The sequence below is a fragment of the Jaculus jaculus genome, chromosome 2 (assembly GCF_020740685.1).
Source record: "Jaculus jaculus isolate mJacJac1 chromosome 2, mJacJac1.mat.Y.cur, whole genome shotgun sequence".
In the NCBI taxonomy this organism is placed as follows: domain Eukaryota; kingdom Metazoa; phylum Chordata; class Mammalia; order Rodentia; family Dipodidae; genus Jaculus; species Jaculus jaculus.
In genome coordinates, this window is record NC_059103.1 from 132,765,510 (window position 1) to 132,788,366 (window position 22,857).

A 22,857-nucleotide genomic window follows, 5' to 3' on the forward strand; every position below is an offset into this window, starting at 1 on the left:
AGTAAGTCATAATAAATTACATATATCTAATTGAGCTACTGTGGAGAAACTGGTAACATTTTTGTTTTATTCCCTCATCTCTACAGAAGAGAATTGGTATTGTGAGATAAAATTTACTGGATTAAGTGAACCACAAGTCTGATCAGTGTTGACAATTTATGTATATCACTGTGTATATTTGTGTTATGTTTATGCATTGCTAAACTTGGACTAGTTAAGCAAACTGAGTGAAAAGGAATTCCTTAAACCTGAGTGCCCACTAGAATGACCCTGAGGTGATTTGAATGATTATTGATTTATTGTTTCTAAAGTCCTTCACTGGCTAGACTGAAATAGGGCCCAGGGGCTGTGCATAAAGAAGTTCCCAGGTGGCCCTCCTGCATTGCCAGGTATAGAAATTACATACTTGACAAGAGTATACTGCTGTGAAGGGTAAAGTAAGACTGCCCTCTGGCTTTTGACCAGGACTCTGATCAGCCTCAGGGAGCCCATTAGTCAGAGGGAGGCCAAGAGAAGTGGATGAGAGACCCAGCAGCAGTCAGCCTTGAAACTGACAAGTGCACTTCACACACACATCCTTGAACGTGAGTTACAAGTGCCTCATCGGCATCCAGATACATGATCATGGTTTGGCTTTCCTTTTCCCCATCACCCTGCCACCACCTGTAGACTTCTAGCTTCTCATCTTCGACCATCATTCTTGAAAGACTTAGAAAGTTCCTACGCATCAATGCCCTTTAACCTCTTTCCTAACTTAAAAGAGCAATGGATTCTTGGAAATACTTTGAAGGCTATTTGAGGCCCTAAGGCTATAGATAAAATAGACATTACAATCATTATTTATATCTGACAAGAACAAGTATGTGTGCATGCAAACCTAAAACTCAAGTCCGTAAATGTGAATAGGCTTGTGTTTATTTAAACTTGCTAGAGTAAGACTGTTTTCTCAGTCGCAGACAAAGTCCTACTCTATAAAACATGATCAGCATCTCTACTTCTTTATTCAATTTAAATCATGGTGATTAAGTTCTCTTAGGCAGTACATATTAAAATTTCCTTAGAGCAAGAGTCCCTTTCCTCTAACTTTGTTAAATAAGATTTCCCATGTTAAAAAAAAAATAACTATCCCTTCTGTAGTAACAAGGTTGATTTTAAATGTATAAACCCAAAGAAATTGAGTTCCATTCCCTAAGCACTCTATAATTACCAAATAACAGGCACTGATTGCTCCAAGACAAAAACCTGATCTCATTAGTACCTGCTGTTTGGGTAGAGAGAAGACAATTATATGTGAAGGGTACTAGGCTTTTGGAAATGCTAATTAATTATATATTATTTATTGGAAATACGATGTTCTCCTTGTATTGTAGCTAGAAAAACAGGGCGTCTGAGCACTTACGTAGCTTAGACAGGCTGAATTGTAATGGACTATAGCCGCCAATTCTTTTTGATGCCTTTCCCTTTACTAGAATGAGCTGCCAAGGGAAATTACTTTATCATCTGGCATGTTTTAGCAAAGCCAAGATGGTCCAAGTGTTTTAGTCATTTTTACAAAGGGAAAAGGTATATAAATACAATAACTAGCAAATAATTTCCAAGTCCAGACAAAGGGGCCCATGATTTTCAGTGTACTGACATGAGTTAAATTCTGACGAATTAAGTTCCTTTGCATTAATGTTGCAGGAGTCACCCATACTAAAGTCATTATTCATTTTTTTTTATTACTTGCTGACACTAGTCACAAAAGTCTGCCATAATAAATAAGATCTCTTTCCACATGTGGAAGGGGGAGGACTTCCGTGCCTATAAGCTTCTGCTGCCTATGCAGGACACATGCATAGAGTATCTTGGGGAAAAGCAACAAAGGCCGCCCATGAATGTTGCAAACCCCAACTGGCTCTCATAGCATGATTTCTAAGGCCATCATCAATTCTTCCAAACTGTGTCTAGCAATGTTCCCTATGTGATTTTTTTTTTTAACTTTACTTAAGCCACCAGCTAGCAGGTTAACATATCTGAAAGAGACAAAAGGTGTATCTCTCTGACATCTGTCCATTAGACTCTTGTCTTTATCTTATGAGATAGTAGACCAAGGAGATATCAGCAAGCCTTTGAAAATGTCTCATATGTAAATTGTAAAACAATAACTGTAGAGAAATTGTCATACAATGAAGCCTGTATTATTACAAAGTATCTATTACCCATACTTGTTGTTTATATACTCTCAAGTTAAGGAACACAAACAACTCATGTGTAAATTATACACATACATATTTGTGCCAACATATTGTACACATTTAAAACTATACCTCCCAAATTTTGAAAGTATGAATGAAAATATTATAGTAGAGGAGAAAAATGATTGGTCTATAAAACACATAGATGAATTACAAAAACTTGTTGAAAGGTACTCTCACAAAATTACTATGTGTTGTTTGGGTTCTTTTACATTTTTTAAAAGATAAAATTATTATGGAAAACTAACTAATGTCTTCCAGAGCTATGGGTAGAATACACATATGATTATACAAAGATCTCTAAGAAAGTTCTTTGAGGTCATAAGGCTGTTTATTTTATATCCTGAAAGTAATGATACTGTATATACCTATATATGTATGAAAATATGTAGAACTATATACCACAGAAAAATCAGGTTATTTATGATATAGTTGTATATAAAATATAGCAGTAAAAACATAATCATGTTTTCTTGCTTTTCCTTTGTACCCTATGATTCATCATGCACTCTAATTTGGAAACCAGATTAGAAAATGTGTAAATTCCTTTGTGGTAATTAATCTGAGATAATCAGGTTACTATGATAGTGTAAAATAGACAAAACTTTTTTTTAAATCACTATTTCCATTGAGAAATGACATCTATACCCTCTGTCCTTGAATCAGAGGGAGCTCTGTGGTTCCTTTGACAAACCAAGTACATTTAGGAAGCCATGCTGTGAGGAAGCCCAAACAACTCCATGGAGAATCTCATAACTAAGGAAACTATAAGTCCTGGTTGAAGTTCCAACCAATACTTAACACCAGCTTTCCAGCAATATGAATGATCCATGTTAGAAATGGATAAATAGTCAGAGCAGACGGCCCCTGCTGCCCACTATGGTCAGACATGAAACTGCCTATGACATTCTGTCAGGTCATAGGTTCATGAACAAAATAAGTAGCTGTAATTACTTTAAACAACTAATTTTAAGGTTATTTAACATATACTGGATAGGTACTGTAGATGGAAGATAGCTAATAATCAGTGTGTTGCACTAGAATAGATAGTATCAAATTCAAATGGCTCCCCCAAAAAAGTAGGCCTTAGTCACACATAATCCCATTAATGCAGAGGTTTTGCAGTGTCAGCTTCAACAGCCTGAATCAGAACAGTCTGAAGTACTGTATAAACTTCAAAACCTCAACCCATGACAAATGTAATGAGTCAAAGTCACTTAAACTGAGGATCTAGAAATAATTTTAACAAGCATTTAGGATTTTTATGCATGCTGATGATGTTCAACGCTCAGAATTTCACACATGAAAGGACTAACCGGAATTATTTAGACTAAAAGGTAAGATCATATGTCAGCTGCAGAAAAGGTAATGAAACTCAGTGAAGTTAAAATGGTATAAGAAAAGTAGATAAAGAGTCCTGAAAAACACTTGTTCCACAAGGAAAAAAAAAAAAATAGAAAGCTGGGCGTGGTGGCGCATGCCTTTAATCCCAGCACTTGGGAGGCAGAGGTAGGAGGATCACCAAGAGTTCAAGGCCACTCTGAGGCTACATAGTGAATTCCAGGTAGCCTGAGCTAGAATGAGACCCTACCCCAAAAAACAAAAACAAGAGTTAGAGGTGGGGGAGGGGGAGAGGGACAGAGGGAAGATGTAGAAGATTTAGGTTAGATTTGATCCTACCCTCTCCAGTGTCTTGTGGTTCAGGTGTTTCCTGTAAGGGTCTAGTGAAGGTTCTGCCATTTGGTCTGCCTTTTAGGAGGTAGAATTTTATGATACCATTGCCGTTTGGGTCTAGATTAGTGTTTCCCACCCCTTTGATGCCCTCCCCTCCCTCCCCATCCATCTTAGTGTCTAGTCCATGAGATGCTTGCTGGGTATGTAAGGTATCTTGGGTAGATTCAGGTTAGGTGCTGTAGATGAGTGAGACTATGTGGCGATTTTTTTTTTCTGTGATTGGGTAAGTTCACTGAGAATGATCTGTTTCAAGTTCAACCATTTTTCCTAAAATTTCTTTGTGTCATTTTTTTCTTACTGCTGTGTAGAATTTCATTGTGTAGATATAGCACATCTTAGTTATCCATTCTTCTAGTGATGGACATCTGGGTTGATTCCAGCTCTAAGCTATTACAAATTGAACTGCTACAAACATGGTTGAGCAAATCTCTCTGGCCTGTGGCTTGAAGGTTTAAGGGTAGATGCCCAGTAAGGGAATAACTGAGTCTGTTGGTATCTCTATAGTCAGCTTTTTCAGGAGTCTCCATATTGCATTCCAAAGTGATTGTACCATCCTACATTCTCACCAGCAGTGGATGAGTGTTCCTGCTTCTCCACATCCTCGCCAGCATTTATTTTTGTTTGATTTTTTTGATGTTTGCTATCCTTATTGGGGAATGGTGGAATCTCATAATTGTTTTAATTTGCATTTCTCTGATGATTGGGTCCCAATTGAAACTAAGGAAAATTGGCAAAACAAGCAAGGGTGCTGCTTTCCTGATGAACCAGATACCAGCACAAGGGTGAAGGAGACCATCACAGAGAAAAATCAACTCCTACCAAATCAGAGAGCCAGAGCTTCAGAGGCCCCCAACACCTCATCACGGAAGCAGACCAAAAAAGAACCCAACATGGCTCAGGGAAATTTTGCAGAAGAGGGGGCAGAAAGAATGTCAGAGTCACATGTTGGGTCATGATATGCAGAGACATTTATCATACCAATATCTGTGGGCTAACTCCACAATGCACGACTTATATACATCAACAATGAGGGGCCATTGGGAGGGGGTAGATCACAGATGAGCCTAATAATGACACCAAACTGCCTGTATTTGCTGAATAGAAAACTAATAAAAAATAAATAAATAAAATAAAATAAACAAATAAAATTAAAAGAAAAAAATAAAAACAAAAACAACAACAAAAAGATAGAACCTAGCAGAGATAAAATGCCAAACGAACATTACCAAACAAGAGTTCCCCAGGAGGGGACGTCCATACCTGAAATCCCAATACTTGGGAAATGAAGGCAGAATGTCAGGAGCCCGTTGTCAGTCCCAACTACATGAGGATCTATCTCAAAAAAAAAAAAAAAAAATTAAAAATGAACAGATAATGAGACCATTACAAAATGATTGGGACATATGTTTACTAAACAGCCACATATTAATGGGATTTTTACATCATACATTTTAACACATTAAGAATAACTAAACATGGAGCCATGTAGATTACCAACACTGTCATAGTCAGGTCCACATAGAGAAAAAAAAAAAAAAAAAAAACACCACTAGGAGCACAAGAAAGCACACTCCAGGACCTCCAGAAAGAGCTCAAGCACCCTACATACCGTGAAGCTGGAATTCCAGATCCTCCCGCAAACATACCTAAGGGCTGGACCCTAGGTTCCAGCCACAGGGACACCTCTTCCAGCCAGGGAGCTGGACATCCAAGAAGCTTTAGAAAACTGAGTCTATTGGGAGACATCCTCTCAAACTACCACAGACACCATTTTTTTTATTCTTTGTTTAGTAATTATGTAGATCTGATTGAAAGAATAGGCAGATAATACATTATTGATAGAGATAGATGAAAGCTTACATCCATTTCCCTATATGTAAATGCTAATTTTAGTCAGGAGAGGTATTTGTACGTACACTAGACTCCTATAAGATATTCTTACCTTTATCACAAAATGATAGTAAGAAAAAGAAAATGCTTCATCTACTTGAAGTTGACTTTGAAAGAAAGGAAGACTGAAATAAATTTAAGGGACATTTATCATTCTCCAACTGCAAAGAGCAAAAGTACCCATCAAAGGAGAAGACAGCCTTCAACTATGGATGTACGTTTGAACTTTAAGGTGATCAAAGTGCACTCTAAAAGGTTGGAAGAGAAAACATCTTAGATGCAATGGAGAACACAGAAACTTTCTAGCTTCACCTTCAGAAAGCAATATTATCTTTTTATTTTAACAGTGACTAAGTCACCTGAAACAGCATCCTCAATACTCAACTAACCTGTCAGTGGTGACTTACCAAGTAACATTCAAGATTTATATTTAATTACTACTGATTTCTCCCACTAAGAAATGAACAATAGGCTATTTTCTCTGTATGCTGAAGTGTACTTAAGTTTTAACAGTAAAACAGCACTAATGACGGGATGGAATAATCTTATAACAAATATGAACACAGTTCCTTGTATATTGTAAGGACTCAGTATAATTTCACTGATATCATGCAATTCTTCTGCATCGTTACCTTTCTCATTTCTGTGAGAGCAGGCCTGACTTAAACAACTAGAGAGAAAGGGTCTACCTTGGCTCACAGTTTCAGGAAGGATGTTCTAGCTTGCTTGGCTCATGCTTAGGCAGATCATCATGGTAGCAGAAATGTGCGGCAGAGGGTGTTCACCACTTCTTGACAAACAAGAAGCAGTCAGAAGGGATATACAGGAAGGCACTATGATTAGATGCATGTCCAAGAACACCCCTGCAGTGACCTCTAACTGTACCCCACTTCCAACCTTTCACCACTTCTCAATGCTGGCAGCATATTATGAATCTATCAGGAGGTTAATCCACTGATTAGGTAAGGATCCTTATGATGTAAGTGTTTCTGGAAATGCTATCACAGACATACTCAGAGGTTCATTTAGTTAATCTGTTAAATACTTATTCATCCAGTCAAGTTCACAATCAAAACTAGCCTCAATCCCTTCAAAAGTCAAACTATGCTTTCTATAATATATATATATATAATTTTTGAATGCATGCTCACTCTCTGAGTTTAATTTCATATTAATGTATGAAAATATAAATGTACTGCATAAACAGCCAAAAAAGAGTTGCTTAAATGAAAAATCTTGTGCTAGAAAATAAATCATAGAATTCCTACATGGGCCTCATCTTTAAAATAAGTGCTTTAGGGCTGGAGAGATGGCTTAGCGGTTAAGCGCTTGCCTGTGAAGCCTAAGGACCCCGGTTCGAGGCTCGGTTCCCCAGGTCCCACGTTAGCCAGATGCACAAGGGGGCGCACGCGTCTGGAGTTCATTTGCAGAGGCTGGAAGCTCTGGCGTGCCTATTCTCTCTCTCCCTCTACCTGTCTTTCTCTCTGTGTCTGTCGCTCTCAAATAAATAAATAAATAAAATTTAAAAAAATAAATAAAATAAGTGCTTTAGTATAACATATCTTTCTGTTTCAGAGTTTTTATAAATACCTAATGTCTGTGACAACAAAGTATGAGGAAAAGTTAGCTAATTTCTTGAGCATAATCTCATCCTTCATGTGTAAATTTTAGGACTTTTTAAGTGATATGATGTAATTGTGGGTCTTTCTCACCATTGTTATGGGACTTTTTAGTAAAAAAAAAAAAAAAAAAAAAGGAAGACAAAATTGCTCTTGTCACAGACTTAGAATTGCATATCTTTCTTGATGCAGAGAGAACAGAGGACCAAACAACTCATGGATGGAGCTGGGGATCTCTCTATCTCTCTCTCTCTCTCTCTCTCTCTCTCTCTCTCTCCCACTTTTACTCATGTATACTTAAGGTCTTGGGGATGACATGATGTTGAGATGATTGAAAGACAGGCAAAATTTAGAAGCACAAGGGGTTAGAGGCACAAGCAGCTATAGAAAGAGTGGAACCTCAACCTTTTAATAAACTAAATCTAAGTTTATTTGGAGAAATGGGAATGTGATGGATATATTCATTACTAAAAGGACTAAGTGCCACTGCAGATAAGTTCTCACAGAAGACTAGACACATGAACCTGACTCCATTTGATAGTACTTCAATATGATGATGTTTATTTTCTAGAACATATTAGCAAGGTTCCCCCAGTATTAAGACATTATAAATGACATTGTGTATAATTAACTAGCATTTATTTTTAATGACAGCTATCTTCTTTCTGTTATTTCCAAACTTGCAATACACTTAAAATGTTTGAATTCAATTAATTCTATACATCTCCATGATATGAGTAAAGTAATACAACCCTATTAAGATGTAGACATTACTTCATAATTCATTTATATTTATTTGTTTTTTAAATTTATTTTTCATTGACAACTTCCATAATTGTAGACAATATCCCACCATAATTTCTTCCCTCCTCCCCACTTTCACCTTTGAAACTCCACTCTCCATCATATCCCCTCCCACTCTCAACCAGTCTCTCTTTAATTTTGGTGGTGATCTTTTCTTCCTATTATGATGGTACATAGTGTCAGGCACTGTGAGGTCATGGATATCCAGACCATTTTGTGTCTTTAGAAGCACATTGTAAGGAGTCCTAACATTCCTTTGACTCTCACATTCTTTTTGCCATCTCTTCTGCAATGAACTTTGAGCCTTGGAAGGTGTGATAGAGATTTTTCAGTGCTGAACACTCCTCTGTCACTTCTTCTCAGCATCATGGTGCCTTCTAAGTTATCCCAAGGTCACTGCCTTCTGAAAAGAGAAGCTTCTCTAACCAAAAGTGAGAGTAGCATTAATATATGGGTATGAACATTAAGAGAAGTACTTTCTGGGCTATTTGGTGAGCATAGTATAAACATTTAGCCAGACACCAGCAGATGTTACAGCCCTAGGGTTCATTACTACTGCTATTGTAGATTTTCCATATCAGGGATGTATTCCCTCCCATGGAGTGGGCCTCCAGTCCAATTAGAGAGCAGTTGGTTTCCTCCATAACATGCATGCCACTTTTGCACTCATTGGCTCATTTGCCCTGGCTGGCCAAACTTAAGGCTTGAAGTGTCCACTGTTGAGTATCTCCACTGGTGATTTTAGGCATCACTTCATAATTCTTTTAAATCCATGATTAATGATTTAATAATGATGGCAGCTACTGAATTGTGCAGTGGATAGCCAAGAGGAAGCACCCTATAATTAATATTAGACAACTAAAAGAACTTTTGGTGCTTGAAACTCTATTAAAATTTTAACCTAAGATGGGCATGGTGGTATATGCCTTTAATCCCATCACTGGGAAGGCAGAGGTAGGAGGATCGCCATGAGTTTGAGGCCTCTGAGACTACATAGTTAATTCCAGGTCAACCTGGGCCAGAGTGAAACCCTACCTTGAAAAAACAAACCAAAAAAATTTAATCAATTTTTTTTTTTTTTTTTTTTTTTTTTTTTTTTTGCGGGGGTTAGAGGTAGGGTTTCACTCTATCCCAGGCTGACCTGGAAATCACTAGGTAGTCTCAGGCTGGCCTTGAACTGAGGCAATCCTCCTACATCTGCCTGGAATTAAAGGAGTACACCACCATACCCAGAAAATTTTAATCTTAAAATGATTTAATGACTCAATAAAATTTCTTGATTTTTCATATGAAAACAGCATGAATGTCATGGTTTTACACAGTGCAAATTCAGCACCATTAAGAGAACTGAATTTTGAGGGGGGGTTTTGTTGTTGTTGTTTGTCTTTTTTTCAAGGTAGGGTCTCACTCTAGTCCAGCCTGACCTTGAGTTCACTATGTAGTCTCAGGGTGGCCTTGAACCCATGGCAGTCCTCCTACCTTTCTTTGCCTCCCAAGTGCTGGGATTAAAGGTATGTGCCACAACACACAGATCTGCATTTCTATTTGAACTACGTATCCCTCTTCTTTTCCAATCTGTCTACTATCTTGGAACTACCAAACATACTAGCAATATATTGCTATATTAATGTATTCAAAGTGTTTTTCTAAGGTCAGTGTACTTTGAGTTTAACAGGGAATACCATTCCTAAATTAGGCTGGTGGTTAAGGCACTTGCCTACAAAGCCTAACTTCCCAAGTCTGATTCCCCAGTACCCATGTAAAGCCATGCACAAAGTAGCATTTGCAATGTCAGGAGGCCTGGGTGCACCCATTCTCTGTCTTGTGCCAGGTGTGGTGCTTCATGCCTTTAATCCAGCATTCTGGAATCAAAGATAGGAGAATCTCCGTGACTTCAAGGCCAGCCCGAGACTACACTACATAGTGAATGCAAGGTCAGCCTGAGCTAGAGTAATACCATATATTAAAAAATAAAGCGAACAAACAAATAAAATATTAAGCTAATTTACTTTGTTTCTCATGCCAAAAGTAATTTGAATCTATAAAAGCAATTTGTCTAAATTAAACATGGCCCAATATGGCTTCTTACCAAGAGAATACTGTCACAGGAGCTGAAGTAGGCCTAGGAGTTGTTACCTAAAGGGGCTCAAACTTACGGGAAATTGGTTTGGCAATTCAGTCTCTGTTATGTGTAAGGTGTTACCTAAAGCTGATACGAATCAAAAAAGCAAGAAAAACCCGTTTGTACTGTTAAAAACTAGCTACGGAAAGAATTTATATCAGGAAAGTCTTAAGCCTTGGGATACAGAAGTATGCAAAAGTGTCAATACACATGGGAAAGAGCTATTGAGAGCATTTCTCTGAACACAAGAGGAGACAACTGTTACACTTACATTTGTGGATTTGGCAGAGAATTAGAAGGGAAAGATGCAAACAAGTAAAATTCTGTATCTGGGATAACTCTGAAGTTATCCCATAATTTTCTTATTGTATTTGTAAGCATTATTTTGTTTCTAAGTATCTGCACAGATTTCAGTAAAGAAAACGTAGGTGGCCTTGTCGTCTATCTTTTTCTCCCGTGCGCAGACTCTTTGCCGTTCCTGCCGGCCTCCGGCCCGCAGTGCTGACCCCAACACCATGCCTTCAATTAAGTTGCAAAGTTCTGATGGAGAGATATTTGAAGTTAATATAGAAATTGCCAAGCAGTCTGAGACCATCAAAACCATGTTGGAAGATTTGGAAATGGATGATGAAGGAGATGATGAACGAGTTCCCCTACCAAATGTTAATACAGCAATACTAAAAAAGGTCATCAGTGGTGTACCCACCATAGGGACGACCCTCCTCCTCCTGAGGATGATGAGAACAAAGAGAGGTGGACAGATGATGTCTCTGTGTGGGACCAAGAATTCCTGAAAGTTGACCAAGGAACACTTTTTGAACTTAGTCTAGCTGCAAACTACTTAGACATCAAAGGTTTGCTGGACGTTACATGCAAGACTGTTCATAATATGATTAAGGGGAAGACTCCTGAGGAGATCGCAAAACCTTCAATATCAAAAATGACTTTACCGAAGAGGAAGAGGCCCAGGTGCTCAAAGAGAACCAGTGGTGTGAAGAGAACTAAAAGGTTGTGCCTGACACTGTAACACTATAAGGATTGTTCCCAATACTAGTTGCACTGTTCTGTTTATAATGTTAACTTTAGACAAACAGTAGGGAAATGTAGCAGCAAATCAATTGTATTAGCATAGTAGTGTCCTCCTTGCATGTGCACTCTGAGTACAGATTCCACGTTAAAGGCAGAGTTCCTCCAAGTGTGAGCAGAAGTTATCTTTCTTTACTCTCAATACAACTGAGCTATGGGTTCTCCGGAGAGAGTGGCATCTTGGGCTTTTTCTGCCTTCTGTAAAGTAATTTCTGCCTGGCTTATTGTCCAGTTAACTTCAGTGAACTTTTCAGAGTTGCCATTGTAAATAAAACAACTTAGGAGAGGGGTTTTGTAGTAGAAAAACTAGGATCTTTATTCAGGACTTGGAAACTGGAAGCAGGCAACTTGAAGTTCATGCTCTGACTGGTGCTGTTAGGATGTCTCCAGCCTCCTGAGCCAAGCAGAACGCTGCTCTTGATTAGCTCATGTATAGCTGGGTTCTCTTCATTGAACCTGAGGACTGGGTTCTGGCTTCTCTTTCCTTATTATGTTTTGGGGGTGGATTTTAAAAAAAAATTTAAGCACAGCTTTGAATATGTTGCCTAGAGACTTAGTTATTACCCAGTCTTTGGTTTTGTGGGGAAATGTAACTCGACAATTTGTTAGCTTTCAATTTAAAAAAAAAAAAAAAAAAAAAAAAAAACACCTTAAAAATAAATAAATAAATAAATAAAAATTTACCCTTAAAACAGAGCAGATAAGAACATGGGCTGGCCAGAAGCAATTAACCACATATGTAAGGGCATCCTTACACATTTATGTGTCAGCGCTAGAATCACCATTGTATATGTTTTGCTTTGTTTTGTTTTGTTTTTGTTTTTGCTTTTCAAGGTAGGGTCTCACCCTAGCTCAGGCTGACCTGGAATTCACTATTTCATCTCAGGGTGGCCTCCTACCTCTGCCTCGGAGTACTGGGATTAAAGGTGTATGCCACCATGCCCAGCTTGCTTTTTTTTTTTTTTAATTGACATGGAATGGTCAGGAATCATATGCAAAGGAACAATTCCTTAACACTTGTAAAGCTACTTTCTAATCATCCAAGAAAGCTGGGGACCTGCTGAAAGTCATTCAATTAGATCAATGACATTTTTGTACTTGAGTCACCGAAATTGCTTGGAAATTTCTGGTCATTGTTATTCCCTTTGGACAACTAGGAAACAAATGTTAATACATACCACTATCTTCTCCTCAGAAAAAAAGAATTATCAGAATATGATTCCACACCTGAGTGCCACAGCAGACCATTTTAGCACATTTCAGCCCCTTGCTAACATAACTGCTCCATTTCATTAACACACAGAAATCAGACTGTGAAGAATTTCTATGTCATTTCTGCTTTTTTGTTGTTTGTTTGTTTCCCAAGGTAGGGTCTCACTTTAGCTCAGGCTGACCTGGAATTTCCTATGTAGTCTCAGGATGGCCTCTAACTCTCAGCGATCCTCCTACCTCTGCCTCCTGAGTGCTGGGATTAAAAGAATACGCCACCATGCCCAGCTTGTCGTTTCATTTTTAATGAACTTCTTTCTAATGGCTTGGCAAGAATTTCTTCATTATCAACTCCATCATTCTTATTTATGTATGATCCTTGTTTTCTTTTATTAACCTAAGTATGTTGTGTCTGACAGGCTCTTCTATTTTAAGACTTTAGATATGTTGCTATATTTTTAAAAATAGACTTTAACAAAAACAGAGTGAAGTATATAAAGACCACCTGTGCTTTGATCAAAGGGAATTCCATTTTCTAAAAATCTCTCATAAATTATAGAAAAATAAAAATACTCCTATTGTAAATAATGATGCTTTAGCTTTAAAATTATAAGTAACAAATATGTAGTTATAGGGACCTCATCTTAATGACTTTGTGTGGATCATATAAATAAATCAGAAGAGCATTTCAGAAATCGGTCTTATACACAATATACTCACCACCCCCAAGAGTCACACGATGCAGTATTTTCTCTCTAGAATACAGTAGGCAGTAGAAGGGTGGATGTAACTTTCATAGTCACATATTCACATACATCATCCAAGTCTTGCTCTTAGTAAGCATTCAATAAATATTCATAAATGAATAAATGGCTTTTATAAACATGAGACAACTTTATTGTTATCATGAGCAGAAAAAAATGTTTCTGGAATACATCTTCTCTACACATCATCCTTAATTTTCTGGTTTCTCATGAAAAAAATATATATCAGTAGATATTGACTTGCCCAGTGTCTGATTATATATTTAGTGCTTGCAATGCATATATCATTGTTCAACATAATCTGCTCAATTCTACAAAGACATACCCATATAGCTTTCTAAAAAATTAAGTTGTAACTGGCAAGTGTGGTGTTACCTTTTCTTTAGGGCTTAATATATTTATTTTTTATTTTTTATTTTTTTTTTTGGTTTTTTTGAGGTAGGGTCTCTCTCTGGTCCAGGCTGACCTGGAATTAACTCTGTCATCTCAGGGTGGCCTTGAACTCATGGCAATCCTCCTACCTCTGCCTCCTGAGTGCTGGGATTAAAGGCGTGCGCCACCACGCCCGGCTTAGGGCTTAATATATTTAAATCTGGAATGTTCAAAAAAAGCAAGCAAAGAGAAAAAAGATAAATCATGGAAGACTTTCCTCTGCCTTCTGTTCTTTGGCCTGGTTCTCAACGTGTGTGTGTGTGTGTGTGTGTGTGTGTGTGTGTGTGTGTGTGTGTGTTTTGAGATTGTTTCCATCAAGACCGCTCAAATACACAAGTTTCCTGGGACAGTCACATGGGTGATCTCTTTGCTCTTCCAATGGCAGTGACCTTCCAAAAAGAAAGAAGTTCCCCAAACACATGTCATAGCAATAGTAAGAGAAAAGTGTTCCTGAGGTGCATTCTGTCATCATTGTAAGAGAAGGATTTTCAGTCACCAGTTGCTATGCCAAAAAAACTGACCATACAGAAATAAAATTATGCAATTTGCTTGAAAATGTATGCAACTGGATATCATGATATTAAGCAAAAGAAATCAATAGATAGACAGTAAAGCAAATTTCATGTTTTTCTCATTTGTGCTTCCTGAATTTTTATAGATACATAAAACCACATTTATATATAGACATAGACTTATACATAGGCATGACGGGCATAGACATATATAATGACATATGACATGAATGTAGAGGGTGAATTAGGAAGGAGACTAGCAGGAAGGGATGAAAGAGAATGGTGAGAGGTGGTAAATGTGGACAAAATATGTACATGAAAAAAACTGCCTTATGCAACTCATATGTCCAGTGAATATAAACTGATAAAGAAAACAAAATTAAGTTGATAGCCTAGCTCATCTAAAACTGCATCTATGACAAATGGCAAAGGAAAGAAAGAAAGATGTTTACTAAATATATGGCTTACTGAGTGTGTTCAGGAAAAAAACAAATTCAACACGAGATCAGGCATGAAGAGCAGCCCGTCACCTTAGCTCTTCAAGGACAGTGATGTACATACTTGCTTGTACTCTTTCACCTTTCCCAGTGACTTCCAAATTGATGGGAGTAGCTTAATTACCTACCCTAGCCAGGCAATCCTGGCAGGTGCCGCAGTGCCTCTGCGAGCCCCCAGCGGCCTTTTCCGAATCTCAGAACTGACTACAGCGTAGATGGGATTAAGAACCTTTAAGTGGAAAGAGTGTCATAGACTACCTGAGGGAACCCAATAGGACCACTAGTCTTTAAAACTGGAAGAAGAATGCATGAGTCAGGCATGGCTGGCTTTGAAGACAGAAGATGGCCTGGAGCTAAGAAATCTGAGAAGCCTCTGGAAGCTGAGACAGGCTAGAAAAAGGGGAGCATAGAGCAAGAGAGCTGCTCTGCCACCACCTTACTTTAGCTCAAGGAGACCCATACTGGACTCTGACTTTTAGAACTGTGAAGGTAGTAAATTTTGTGTTGTTGCAGATGACTAAGTTTATGGTAAGTTCCTACCACTATGTGAAACAGTTTCTTCATTGCTTCTTTTCTCACTTCTCTCTTCTCTTCCCCCTCCACTCCCCTTCCTTCCCCTCTCCTCTCCTTCCCTCCCCTTTCTCTCTCTCATCACTCCTCTCCCTACCTCTCTGCTTCCTTTTTTTTAATTCCTGCAATGGTGAAAGTTTTGTATCTGCTCAGGACATGCCTGCTGGGAATGTACCCTGCACTATAGCACGTGACTCATAATTCTGTTGGTGTTTATATCAGCTCATGACCTTTTCTCTCTGTACAAGAGAAATTGCACCCAAGAAGTGAGAAAGCTGGAGGGAGGGCTGGTTCATTAGCGTGTGGGTGTTTAACACTTAATGGCACAGATCCATGACCTATAACTAAGGAACTATTTGAGGCTCTTTGCAACTTTATAGTAACAAGTGTTTTTTTTTTTTTTTTTTTAACATGGTAAATTAGCATCATAAGAACAGTAATTGCCAGAGAAAAAGCTGAACCATGAACTTAACTGCCCCCAAAATTCAGATCATTGTCATACCTGATAGAAAGGGACCCTTTGACCTGATAGGCTATTTTGTGGGGCATTCTTTTTTTCTTATTTTATTTTTGGATCTCAGTTGATTTACATTTTTACCTTTGAGCTGTTAAATGCAATGATTCCATGATTAATACATGGAATAGTGGGGGAATGTTCCAAGGTCACTGAACTAATGTTTTGCTGAGCAGAAAATCAGAGCAACGGCAGAATAAAGCAAGTCTTTATTAACTGTCTGCACTCATGCCCAACCAAAAATTATATCTTGTCTCTGAAGATAAGGATTTTGTATTTTTTAAGAAAATTTCCAATCAACTGCTTACATTTGATTGTTACAAAAGCACCTTAAAAGAAAGAACTTATTTTTATCTAGAAATACAGTGAATGAATTTTTTAATCTTCACTCCACTGCTTCCTGAAGATGCTATTTTAACTCCATGTAGCTTCACTCTACCAGATGTTCATAGCTCACCACATTGAGAACAATGATTGCTTATGATGTATTGGCTTTATCAGTACAAAAATGAGGCTTGATTAGAATTGAATGTGATTTCCATGGAGTCCAGTTAAAAAGAATGAGACAAAACACAGGAATGAGAAATAACCTGTAATTAAAGTACTTGGTTCCATCTTGATGGCTACCACACTTGGCCATTGCTTGGATACTGGTCACTGCCAGAATCGTGATGGTGCAGGAACACTTGGTCTTGGAAATGGATGAATCTCAACATTTCAGACACCCCATATGTCACTTTACAAGTCTCAAAAGAAGGAAAGACTATGAATATCTCTGCCCTCCAGAGCCACATATCTCCATATTACACATTTGAATGGAATTTTGGATGAAATAGAACCTGTTTTACCTGCCAGATATATTGTACACAACCATAAATCATAGAAGAGCCATTTTATATATCTTTGTGGATAGCATCAAAAATAAAAGAAATATTCCACCATATGCTGGTTCTTTAATGTTAATATAAAGATAGATACCAAGGTGGCTCCTGGTACCTACAGGTATTGTTTCTCTTGATAGCCCATTGGCCATATGTTCTATAAATCTCTTTCTTCATCACATAGATTTGTGGATCTTCTAGTTGGTTGATAAAACAACCAAGCAAACAGTACCACACCTCAAAGAACCTAGTTCTTGCCCTATGCATATCTAATTCCCCCATCTCTGACCTCCTTCATTTCTTTTCCCAAACCAGAAGTTTGACTAAAACAAATATAGGGCTCTCTTCATGCACTCATCCCCAGTATCACCTGGGACTGAATATGAGTGCTGTGCCGGAGCAATCTTGAGCAGAGTCAGAGCTTATATGGGGCCCACCATGAAGGAGAGAAGACAGATGAGGATGGAAAACCATCCGTGACTGGTATTGCATTTCTATGTATTATATTGCAGTTATCCCAGAAAATGTGAAGTAAAATTAGAGGGGAAAAGGTTTTAAACAGATATTCGCATAATAGACCAGTGAGACGTGCAGACTGCTGACCAGGCACAGTATCCTAGCACACAGGGCTGGGGCCCAGAGGGCACTGGCATTATGTAAGCAAGAATTAGACAGTGTATCAGGAAAAATAACATAGAATTGGTTTGGACCATCCTGTGGGTTCCCTGCGTGGCCAATATGTTGCCAGACTTAAACAGTTTTCTAAATATATTATTTCCTTTGACTTCTGTATTCTGTTGCTATATTTTTAAGTATCTGTTTTGTGATTCATAGCTATGCATTAGGGACCTTGGACATTTGAGAAACTACAGAATGAATTCATAATTTCCAAGAATGGGTAGGCATACATGAGGCAGAAAAGTCTAACTCAGAACTTGAGAGTTTAAAAATCCATACAAAATCACACAGCTATCAGAGGAGAATAAAGATCACAGATGAATATGGAACACAAAGAGGAGAAAGCCATGAGCTTTCCATCCAAGAGAAGCATGAATTAAAAATTGGGGAGGGGGTGCTAGAGAGATAATTTAGTAAGTAATGCACTTGCCTCAAACCCTAAGGACCTAGGTTCAATTCTCCAATACCCATGTATGCCAGGTGCATATGGTGGTGCATGCATCTGGAGTTCCTTTGCAGTGGCTAGAGGCCTTGGTGTGCCCCATTCTCAATCTCTCTCTCTCTTTCTCTCTCTCTCTCTCTCAAATAAAGAAAAATAAAATATTTTTTAAAATTTTGACAAATGAATTTCTAAGAAGAAATCATTAGGTAAATAGTGAAGGCAAAATTTTTCAAAATAGGACCAGCAAGTAGTTGGGTTTTTCGACTTTTTTAAAAAAATTGTTTATTTTTATTTATTTATTTGAGAGCAACAGAGAGAGAGAGGAGGGGGAGGGTGTGCCAGGGCCTCTAGCCACTACAAACGAATTCCAGATTCATGTGTCCCCTTGTGCATCTGGCTAATGTGGGTCCTGGGAAATCGAACCTCAAACTGGGATCCTTAAGCTTCACAGGCAAGCTCTTAACTGCTAAGCCATCTCTCCAGCCTGGGTTTTTATACTTTTATAAATTAAGAGTAAATTTATGTTCCAAAAACATTATCAGGGATGGAGAGATGGCTCAGTGTTTAAGATGCTTGCCTGCAAAGCGGGTTTACATGGGTACTGACCCATGTAAAACCAGATGCACAAAGTGGAACATTGATATGGAGTTCATTTGCAGCACCTGGAGGCCCTGTTGCATCTATTTTTTTTTCTCTCTTTCATCTCTCTTTTTTTCTCTCTCTCCCCTTGCAAATAAATAAATACTTATACAAAACAGTATCATAGGGCAGGAGAGATGGTTTTGCAGTTAAGACACTTGTCTGCAAAGCCAAAAGACCCAGGTTCATTTCCCCCAGAATCCAAATAGACCAGATGCATAAGGTGGTGCATGTGTCTGGATTTGCTTTGCAGTAGCTAGATGACCTGGCATGCTCATTCTCTCTTTCTCTTTTTCTCTCTCTCCCTTTTCGTTTTCTCTCTCTTTCTTCCTTTTCTTCCCCCCAATAAATAAATAAAATAAAATATAAAAAACCAATATCGTACTATGGAAGGATCCACTTATAAGTTCATATAAAGGAGGCAGGCATATATCATTACCTCTTTTCATTGTTAAAAGAAGTTCAGTTCTTTGTTTTGAGTGATGTTTCAAATCTATGACCTTACGCATCACTCTACCACGGAACTGCGTACCCAACCCAGCCCAGTTGCTTTTCAACAAAGTCTTCTTTTCCTAGTCAGCACTATGTACAATCTTACTTCAAGTGAAAATAAATAAAAACTTATGGAATGAGTCTATTCCATTTAACCCAAATTAAATATACACGAGTTTAAAGAAGACATTAAAGAAGCCTTGTTTCCCCTCCTTCTCCTATCCCTGTTCCTTATTCAAATAAAAGCAAAATATCTATCCAGTCTTTCCTAAAAATTCAAGCACTAATCAAATGGCCTGCCAACCTACTGTAGTGAGATCCACATCAAAAATGACAATGTCTGTGTCCTGAGGGGTGGTGGGAGTCACTGCTTCCGTTGGTGCTGACTTCTGTGGCATGAAGAGAATAGAAGGGCAGAAGAGAAAGAGGTTTTAATGGCTTTACTTTCTTGGTGATTTGTCTGAAAGAATAGCTCTCTTGCACTTGAAATTTGTTGCCATTTTTGCTACTTCATTTTGCATTGTGGATCCAGGCTGTGTCTCTGTGTTAAAGGGAAAAGAAGGGGTGACCTCAGAAATGTCAAAATTATTACCAATGGCAGCCTTTCCACGCGGATATATGATGAATGGTAGTTGAGGGTATTTTATCACTCTGCTAATATGCTGACTGTAGGGTAGGAATGCAGAGAAATGAAGAGGCACTGCTTGAAAATGGTAGAAGCAAACTATGTGCTGTGGCAGGAGTGGTTTCTTTTCAACATGTCTATGAGGTGAGGTAGAACCAGCTGTCTTAAGAACGGGACAGCATCTGGGTAGGCAGACCTAAATGAAGTCTCACTTCTGCCCTCTCCTACTTGTGACCTCAGGCAGGGCCCATAGTCCAAGCTTTACTTTTCATACCTGTACAATGAAATCATACCAGCAACCACTTGGGGCTACCGAGAATATTAATGTATTCAAAGTGCCAGCATTCACAGAAAGCAGCATGCTTGGTTCTATTTTAGTATCACAGTGCAAATAACGTACACTAACAGGGGATATAGAACAAGGTTACTCTGTGAGATGGGCTCTGCCCCAGAGGTCTGCAGGGAGACTCTCGCACTGCAGGAGGCTTGCTCCTCTTCCTCCTGCAGAGCCTGGAGACATTTACACCGATGCTGGCACCTGCCCACGTTTTTTGCCTGTGTATTTGGGGTCAGTAGTCCATGACATGATACTGTTGGATGAGTTCTCTCCATTGTGGCGTGTCCCAAGTCCTAGTGATGATTTTGACTTGCAACTAGTAACAAAAGACTACACAAGATGTCTCTCTTGTCCAGAACATGGCTTTTATCCAAGTGTTAGCAACCACCAGTCCGCACAACTGAGACAGGAATGTAAATATACTTCCAGCCGCATCAGTTTTCCTCTATGGGGGCATTGGAACATGCATTCGGGCCTCATTTCAGGATAGGCAGAAGGCATTATGCTGAATGCTGGGGCCCTACAAGAGCCAAGGCAAATAGACCTGCTGTGCATGACCACTGGAGTGGCCGTGACTTTACAGTCAGCTCCAGATTAAATGATCCCCAAGCCTTCAGGCTCAGCATAAATGTTTGATTAATGTAATGTTGTTTCCATGGAACCTGGTAAAGGTTATTGGGATATATGTGACTAAGTGGAAACTTCATTCTCTATGAATCCCCAACATTCTGCTTCAGTTCAGTAAGACATTAGCCATTACTTAACAGCTGGTCTTGTCTACACACATAAAACATGGTATTTTGGTTGGAAACTTGCTTAAGATAGATAATACCACCATGAAGCCAATGTCATAAGAAAATCACAGTCTCTGTTTGATGCCAAGTGAAGTTCAAGACACACTACTGATTGTACTCTCTTGGATGCTAAGTGAAACATTACAATCTTTGGATTCTTAGGATTTAGGATCTTGTCCTGCATCACTCAAAAGCAATGATCATTTCCACATCACTTCCAGCAGCCAGCCTCAGGCAGGTTACATGTACTGGAATACAAAAGAAAACAAAACATACTGTTCCAGATAAAAATCAGAGAACTCTGAAATCTGTTTAGGCTTTTAAGCCAAAAACAAGAACCTTCTACCCTTCTGCTTAGTGATTGATCTCTTGCCAGATTCATGAATTCATGATTGGTCAAAGATAGCGTCCCATGAAGAATTTAATGAAATAAATCTTCAGAGGGGCACCATCTGTAACCCTTGTCAAGAGGATAAGCAAGGATGCACATCTGTGCAGCAAGCACAAGGTGTTACATAGAGTCATTATCAAAAATCAAACCTTTCCATTGACCCCAGGCTTATAGCATTAGCACAAGGGAGCCATATGTTACCAAAAGCAGGGATTCCTAAAGATACAGACTTGTCAGAATCATGAAAAAAACAGTCTCTATTTTGAATGTATTAGGGCTATTTTGAATAAACATGCAGGTCTTTCAGACATTTTTATTATTCTATTGCTAAATTTAATGTTTTTGTCTTGACTCTTCTAAAACTGCACAGAATTCGCCATACTATATGTGATGTTTTGAATGTGAAAAGTCCGCCACAGTCCTCTGTTTATGATTAAACCTCATACTTAATCCCCAGCTGGTGGGGCCTCTGGTGGGGGGGGCGTAGAGCCTTGCTGGAGACGCATCAGGGTGCTGTAGTCCAGCTCTGCTTATTGCACTTAGCTTAATTCATTCTTTCTGCTGCTTCTCTGCTGATCTGGAGCTGTGATGCCTGGCTGGCTGTCCTGATATGCTTACATAGCCCTACATAGTCTCTTTCCTTCCATCAGCTGCTCCTGGTCAGGTGGATAGTCCAAGCAACAAGAAGGTGACCACTACAGTATAAAAACACTAACTTGGGCTGGAGAGATGGCTTAGCAGTTAAGCAGTTGCCTGTAAAGCCTAAGGACCCTGGTTCGAGCCTCGATTCCCCAGGACCCATGTTAGCCAGATGCACAAGGGGACACATGCATCTGGAGCTCGTTTGCAGTGGCTGGAGGCCCTGGCGCATCCTCTCTCCCTCTTTCTCTGCCTCTTTCTCTCTCTGTCTGCTGCTCTCAAATAAATAAATAATATTTTTTTAAAAAAAAATACCAACTTGACACCCATATTAGAAAATATGCATCGACTTGGCCTTGGTATGGTCTTGTGACATAACGATCTATATGTCCATTAAACAGTACACTTCTGTATTAGAAGCATCCAGTTTTCAACCTGGCCTACCTTCCTAATCCAATGCTTGCTAACACACACGTGCGCGCGCACACACACATGCACACATTTTTGAGATATGATATCAGGTAATACAGGCTGACCTCAGAGTTACTATGTAGTGGAGAGTGACCTGGAACTCCTTGATCCTCCTATCTCTACCCTCATCAAATACTGGGATCACAGGAGTGTGCCACATCTGGTTTGTGCTGTACTAAAGGTTAAACCCAGGACCTTGTGCATACTAGGAGACACTCTACCAATTGGCTTACATACTAAATCTTATTTTCATATATTTTCAACCTCCAAACACTTTGCGTGGGTATTTTCTAAAATAAAATGTCACCAAGAATTTATGTATCCTAGAGTAGCAACAGTAATATATCATAGAACAGGTGGCTTAAACAACGAAAAGTCATTGCCTCCTGTAAGGAAAGTGAAAGAGAAAAGCAAAGGAAAACACTGGAATCTCCACAGAGACTTTTTATGGAAGCACAGTGTGGGGCAGCAGCCGTCC

The 22,857-nt window shown here is 38.8% G+C and overlaps 1 protein-coding gene and 1 pseudogene across 1 annotated transcript in view; both read left to right on the forward strand.

The window, feature by feature from the left end:
- The window catches only part of Nkain3 (sodium/potassium transporting ATPase interacting 3), a 656,444-nt gene that overhangs the window by 543,981 nt on the left and 89,606 nt on the right, over positions 1-22,857 (forward strand). The window lies entirely within an intron of this gene.
- Positions 10,922-11,411, forward strand: LOC105943754 (annotated as a pseudogene).